Genomic DNA, 6,973 nt, shown 5'->3' with positions numbered 1-6,973 from the left:
AATTGGAAATGAACATCCTCTTGGAAGCTACGTTCACGAGCCAAATGCCTTGTGAGATTTTATCTTTCACACACAGTATGATGATATTCCTGTGCTTATATGGTTAAATTCATTTTCCCTTATCAGCATAAAAATGTAGCTGGCCAAAAGAGATTAGAGCTGCATAATATGTTGGATCACATTTTACTTAGGTGGAGAAGAAGAAAATATTTAATTTCAGCCTGGAATGGTATTGAGCAGAATAACTGATTGAGTTCAAACAAAGAGATCATGCTTCCTGGCTTTTTTTCTTTTGTTGTGTGAATGAAATGATCTGTAAATTCATGACAAGATGATGATTTTCTCAGTTGCAGAACAGTGGGGGGAAAAAAAAAAAATTACTTCTCTGCGGTCAGACAGAAACTTCTGATCCCACTGGAGCCCAGTCTCACTCTTTGAAGGATTATTCAGATTCTTGGGGTTCGGTCAGTCGGTTTGTGCAGTTTGAGGCTAAGGTGGGATGAGGCAGTCTGAGGCCTGCAGGATTGTCCTGTAAATGAACTAGTCTTCTAAATGACTGCAAAAAGCCTATGTCTGTTAATAAAATCCAGCTTGGTCCACAGAGGATAAGCAGTTGGCTTCAAACCAGCCCAGTCATGTTGTACTATTAGCCTGCCATTTGCTAATAAGATTACATTTCTTTAGCAGTAGTTTCAGTTCACCTGTAAGCAAGTGGCATCAGGGCCACTGGCTCAGGAGCGCCAGGCTTGTCCCTCTGCTAAACATGTGCAGCAGCCCCCGAGGACACTATCCCCTGTATGCAGCACCACTGAAACTCATAAAATGGAAGACTATTTCATTGTGAGTTAGAAAAACAGTAGGAGAAGGGTGGCGGTTTTGTATGTTTGTTCATTTTCTAATTCTGTTGTTTTACTTCTTGTCATGTAAGTGTTTCTTGAGGTTGGTCAGTTTTTACTTTTTTTCTTCAGCCACAATGCTATGGAGAATTATTCAGCCTTCAGCTATTTTTTAAAAAAAAAAAAACTTTGTGCCTTAGCTTCATGTTTCAATGACAAAAAAACCCTGCAAACAAGACAGGAAAATTCCTGCAGTAGAAGGAGATTTACTTTGATGGCTACTTCTAGATTCAGTCATGCAGACATTTCTTATTCCAAAATTCTAACACTATTGAACTGTTGATTATTTAATCTTAAAATGAGATTTAATTGCATTTTTTAATTTAATTTCTTATTTTTGATGTTAGGTACTATACTTCAATATACAAGATTTAATTCATACGTGTTCCTACTTTATCGTTTAGTAGACTATATTTTGTGTGCTGAGCTAAACGTTTTGGCCAATGTGCCCTTCCAATGGCCAGGACTCATTTGTCTCTATACCCTGTCTGATGGAAACCCCTCAATGGCAGGCTGCATCGCATAAGTCCCTCAGAGGCTGACGGCACTGCTCTTGTGTGCCTGAGCTTCCCATGGACCTGAATGGAAATCTCAGCTGTTCAGGAGCTTCGGAGCTAACCTCTATTCACAGCACCTCATTAGGATGGAGAACAGCTTCTTCAAACTGCATTTAATAAGACAGTTTTATGCTGAAAAAGCCCTGAATAACTGCTATGTTACTGTTCTTTACACAGTAGCTCATAGAGTACTATGGGTGAATGGAGCCTCCTGAAGAAATACACACCCTGCTATATACATAATGGAAGATAGATGCATTTTCTCGAAATGTTGCAATGCCATCTCCACGCAAGACCATTGAAACAATGGTAAGACACCTTCGCTGTCATGAAAGGGCTGACCTTGTCAATATTCAGGGAGATGGACATCAAATGGCTTAATGAAGGAAAATGATTCCTTCAGAATGTGGGATTTTGTTGAAACCATAGAGGGAATAGATACCACTTTTCTAGAAATTGTTAGACTGGACTGCGTTTATTAAATAACAGCAGAATTTGGCTTAATGAAATATATAAGCTATGAATCACAAAACCAAGGTTTTTCCACTGTGATTTTGTTTATAGAAGTTTTGTTTATCATAATTAAAACTGTTTATAGCTGCTTATACTCCGTACCAGAGGTCTTGTGTGCCCAGCAGCGTGTGTGTGTCTGGTTTTTTTAAAGCGGTATCAACTGGTTTTGTGAAAGACATTCCCTTTCCTTGCAGATCTCACTTATATCTATATACCACCATGTTTCTAAGAAAGAGTGGCACCTTCTTAATTGAGGCACATCCTATTTGGGCAACATGAAATGAGAGACATTGAAATAAACAGTAAGTAACGATAAATCACTAGGTATCCATCACCTGATTTTACCAGTAATGTCTTTGTAATGTCTTACCAGTAATGGCTTTGGGTAAATTTAGTAAACTAAATCTGGTTGAAATAATTGTCAGAATAAATTATTCAGTTTGAATTCTTTGTGGTACAAATCAGATGTTTTAAATACCTAACACTTAGGTGAGCAGAATTTTAAAAGTTGGTTTCAACACATAATCCCTGTATTTTAGGGAGGAGAAATACAGAAGACAACTCTTCAAGGCACCAAAGATCCAATATATAGCAGTATAGAGTTAATTTTAAAAATTAATTAATGGAAAAATTGGGAAAAAATCCCCACTCTTCCCCCTCCACCCCCTCCCCCGGCCTACCCCTAAGTGGAGAGTGGAAGTGGCATCTCTTGTGGTAAAACATTCCTTCGGCCGTCTATGTTAGAGGAAATGAAAAACCATTAAACAGATAATAGAATAAAAGTGCAATGAGATGTTCAGAGAATCCATCAATAAAAGGATGGCAAGCAATTGCTAAAGACAGCCCTTTCTAAATGTAGCTTTATTGCCAGAGGATGGAAAATTGAGAGAGAATTTGCAAACAATTGAATTTATGGTAATGGCATATAAGTGTATTATACCACCAAAGCAAAGCACGGAGCAAATATAAAAGAAAAAATACACCAATGTCCCATGGAAACCCTTGTGTTTTGCCTATTATCTCTTGGTACTGGAAACTGTAATATTCTGATATTAAAATCAAATACATTGCAAAATGCATTAGCAGGCATTAGCAGGCATATTCTGCTCTGTGTCTGCTTTAAGGTGAATTGTTGGACTAAAAGCGATTCAAGACATGATGGGGAGCGTGCTCCTGTGTACTCAAGGTAGCTTTGTTTCTTAGCTTCAGTGATACCTGGACAGCCTGATGTTCTTACCTTGGCAGTTTGTGGGTAAATTACCTCGGGATAATTTGAGTTAATTTGAATTTTAAACCTGTTTGAAAATGCACTGTCACCAGGTCCATTGAACCAGCAGAGGTGGCTGCTAAATGACAGGCAAGAAGAAAATAATTAACTGATGGGCTCAGAGATAGAGCCTCCCAATAATCACATCAACTGGAAAGTGGACAACCAACTTCTGTTGGTTGGTCACAGATGTCTTTTCTGGACAAAGCCCCAAACAGGGGCTAATAAGGCTAAAAACCTGTAGCTGAAATACCTCAGGCACCAGGAAACCGTAGGCTTAGAGACAGCCTGCGCTTGGCGGGCAGGGCAGTGCTGAGGGACGGATGGCGAAGGCTTTCCTGTAAGGCATGTTTGGATTTTTGTGTGCAAAGAAATTGCTGGCACGTTTTCAAAGAGCTTATTTATGCGTGGTTGGTTTTTTTTACTCCATGTCCCCACCTCGCGGTGCCAGCAGCCTGCTTCAGCAGCCGTACCTCCCCTCCCCTGGTGACCGCGGGGGCTCAGCGTGTCCCCACTCCTGCCCTGTCCCCACTGCTTCCCCCATATAACTGACCCACTGCACCAGTGCTAGCTGGGCCGGGGAAGTGCCCCAGCTTGAAAGACAGCCTGTGATTTTTTCTTTCTTGTTTGTTTGTTTTTTAACAGGTAGTCCTTGCTACTGCCAAGCCGAGTCAGCGAGAGGGTGCTGATGGGATTTAGTAGGATGGGAGAGGATGCTCAGTTCAACTTTTGTTTGTTTTTGGTTTTTTTCCCTCTTTGACACATCTTACTGACTATGCATGCAGCACCACAGGTGGTGAGGAGCAGGCCTCTGCTGCTGCCTCTCATTTCAAGACTGGTGTGTGGCTCGCGGCAGCACAAGGCTGTGGGCGCTCTGCAGTGCTGCCAGCCTGTGTCCGCTCTCGCTTCTGCTGCCTTTGGCTTTCAGGTGGATGCTCTTTCCTCAGTGACCTGATACCAGGCACGACGTGCTTGGGCACCTCTGTGGATAGGGCAGTGGGCACTGACAGGGTTACGTGACTGCATTGCTACCGCTTGCTGTGTTGAGAGTCTAGAGATAATTCTTTGCGAAGCCTTTGCGAAGAGGATGGAATGTTTGCTAGGTTTATCTTCTGTAGATTTTTGGTTTGAGAACAGTGCTTGGAAACAGAACAAATGGTAGTAAAATAACCCAGGTCAGTACATGTCATTCAGAAGCAACTGCTCTCCCCGAGATGGGCACAGACAGAGCTGAGCCTAAGGTTAGCTAAGCTGATTTTCCCTGTAAGTCCTCTGCAAAGACTGAAGCTGCAAACAAGCTTCTCATGCCAAAAAGTCCCAGCCTGGAGGAACAGAAGAGCAAAACCATGTAAAGAACCAATAATAATAATTAAAAATCTAATTTCTATTAATTACTTCCCAGCCCTCAATAGCAAACACCAAGGATGGAAGATGGAGAGTTTTGAAAATGGTAGGAGGTTGCTATAAGGTAACAAGTGGTGAGATACTCACTGGCTTTCAAAGCAGTATGGGACAAGGAGAGCCCAAAGATGTTAACTGGAGAAATTAAAGTAAGTTGAGGCAGCCTGTCTCAGCCTGAGCCTGTGGAGAGCAGAGCTTGGAGAGTGCTGCTAGTGTGAACAAAAACATGAGAGCAGCTAGCTGACAGCCCTGCTGAGGTGGTGGGACAAGGTACTGCCAGGCAAAAGATGCCTAAGCCGAACCTCTGTTTTAAAGACAGAGGCTTGAATGATAATGGCTTGGGCTGTGGCACAGCCTTGTGCCTCGCTCCCTGAAAAACATTCGCTAGAAGTCTAATTAGTATGTATTACAGGGTTGCTGTTATTAATGACTCTACCTTTCCTGAAGTAAAATAGTTCCGATTCATGGGAGTTTTTTTGTTTTACACTGTTTCACCTGAAGCATAACAATTGCTGTATCTCTAAAAAAACACATAAATGACAGAGGCACAGCAATGTGAGTTCTGTTGAAAGATTTAAGCCTATCATTCCAAGAAGTGTAGTTGTCTTGGCAGCAAGCAAGGATTTAAGTACCTTTGAGACATTTGCTTTTAATTGTGGAGGAATGGCATCACCAGCTGCAAAAAAGTTTAACCCTCCTAAATGCTTGTCTTACTCATTAGGATCTCATTGTGGCACTGATTGCAAATACGAGGGCTGGAAAGATGTCTGTAGCATTGCTGCCTTGGTTGGGGGGCAAGCACAACCAGGTGGGTTCAGCTGAGGCAGGCCTCCAAAGAGTTTTATTTTTTTGAGTAACTAAAGGTCTGCAGTGTGGTAACATGATGTTACGGGCAGCAGCTGTCTGTACCTTAGCCAAGAGGGGGGAAAGTTCAAGGGTAGTCACAAACCTGATAAAGCTGGGGAGCAACTGTGGGGACATTGAGGGCTGGGGTGGAGGCTGGCTGTGTCCCTTCATAGGGCACAATGACTGGGGTCATGTTGTTTCACTGTCTTTGTCTTAGGCATCCAGGAACTTGATGCATCTGGTGCTGGTGTCCCAGGAGCAACCCTGTAAGTATAACAGAGTGCATGCAGAGCAGGTCAAGAGCTGTACTGTGTTTTTCTGTACCACTAGAGCTCTCGTGATAAAAGGTACATACCTGGAAAAAGCTTTCTGGGAAAAATATTCTATTTTTCCAGATTAGGAAAAAAATTGGGTGTCCCTGTCTACAATTTTTTGGAAAGCCACGATAGAAATAAACATGGATAAAATCTTTACGACTGTGCCGCTTCTCTAATTACGAATTCTTCAAACCTTGTTTGTCAGAAAGATGTGCTGGACTGTCCAAGCACTGATATGCAGCTGTGGCTGCTGCTTTCTCCCCAGGAGCTGCCTCTCCCACCAGTCACTACCAGCACAGTGGTGGTTTGATAAGCTCTGCCAAAGCTGGCCACTTTAAATCACCAGCTAGCGATAACGAGTGCTCAGCAGGCTGTTCTTGCCCCTTCTGCCTCCTCCTAGTCCCCAGCCAGGAATCCTAAGTTACTCAGCTGCCTTTAAGCACTGATCTGGTTCAGTATTGTATTTGTCATCCCCAACTTTCTTTATTCAAGAAAAATGGCTGAAATGTAGCAAATCCAACACAGCACCTGGTGGGGTCCAGCACTGTAAAAATCCCTTTCTGAAGGCTGGAGTTGGGCTCTCCTTTTATATAAATTAAATAAGTTCTTTACAGGGGGAACTGTGCATTTCTTGTCAATCACTGCCTTCTGCCAAGTGCTCAGTTTTCATTCCAGATCTGTTCACCATCAGCCCTGCCTTCAATTTATTCCATATAAATTGAGATGCTGTAATTAGACTTCAAGTCTGCACAGCCTTGTCTTAAAGTACCCCAAGTGTCTTATCCAGGCTTCGATTAGTCCTCTGACAGACTACAGGCATCCTGCTTGTTTGTTTATTAGGCAGCTTCTTATCTTGGTTGTAGTCTTAAGAAACTCCATCATCTCAGCTGCACAGCTCCAGTAATTAGGATTCCTGCTTTTCTGGTCTGGCTGGAGCTACCTTAGCCTGTATGAAGAGAACAGAAGAAAGAGGTGTAAGAAAGAATATGTTACCACTGGTAGCAGTCCACAGGATAAGGTAAGAACCCAGGTCAACTACACGTTAGATGCTGAATCCTGTAAAGCTGGGGTGTTGAGCAGACCAAAAGGGTGCTAACACAGGGCCAGAGAGACCGAAAAGATTAATAAGATGAGGTGGATTACCTTTTCACAAAACCTGCTTATTGCCTTTTTTCC

This window comes from Phalacrocorax aristotelis, chromosome 1 (assembly GCF_949628215.1).
Source record: "Phalacrocorax aristotelis chromosome 1, bGulAri2.1, whole genome shotgun sequence".
Classification (NCBI taxonomy): domain Eukaryota; kingdom Metazoa; phylum Chordata; class Aves; order Suliformes; family Phalacrocoracidae; genus Phalacrocorax; species Phalacrocorax aristotelis.
This window is presented reverse-complemented; position numbering follows the sequence as displayed.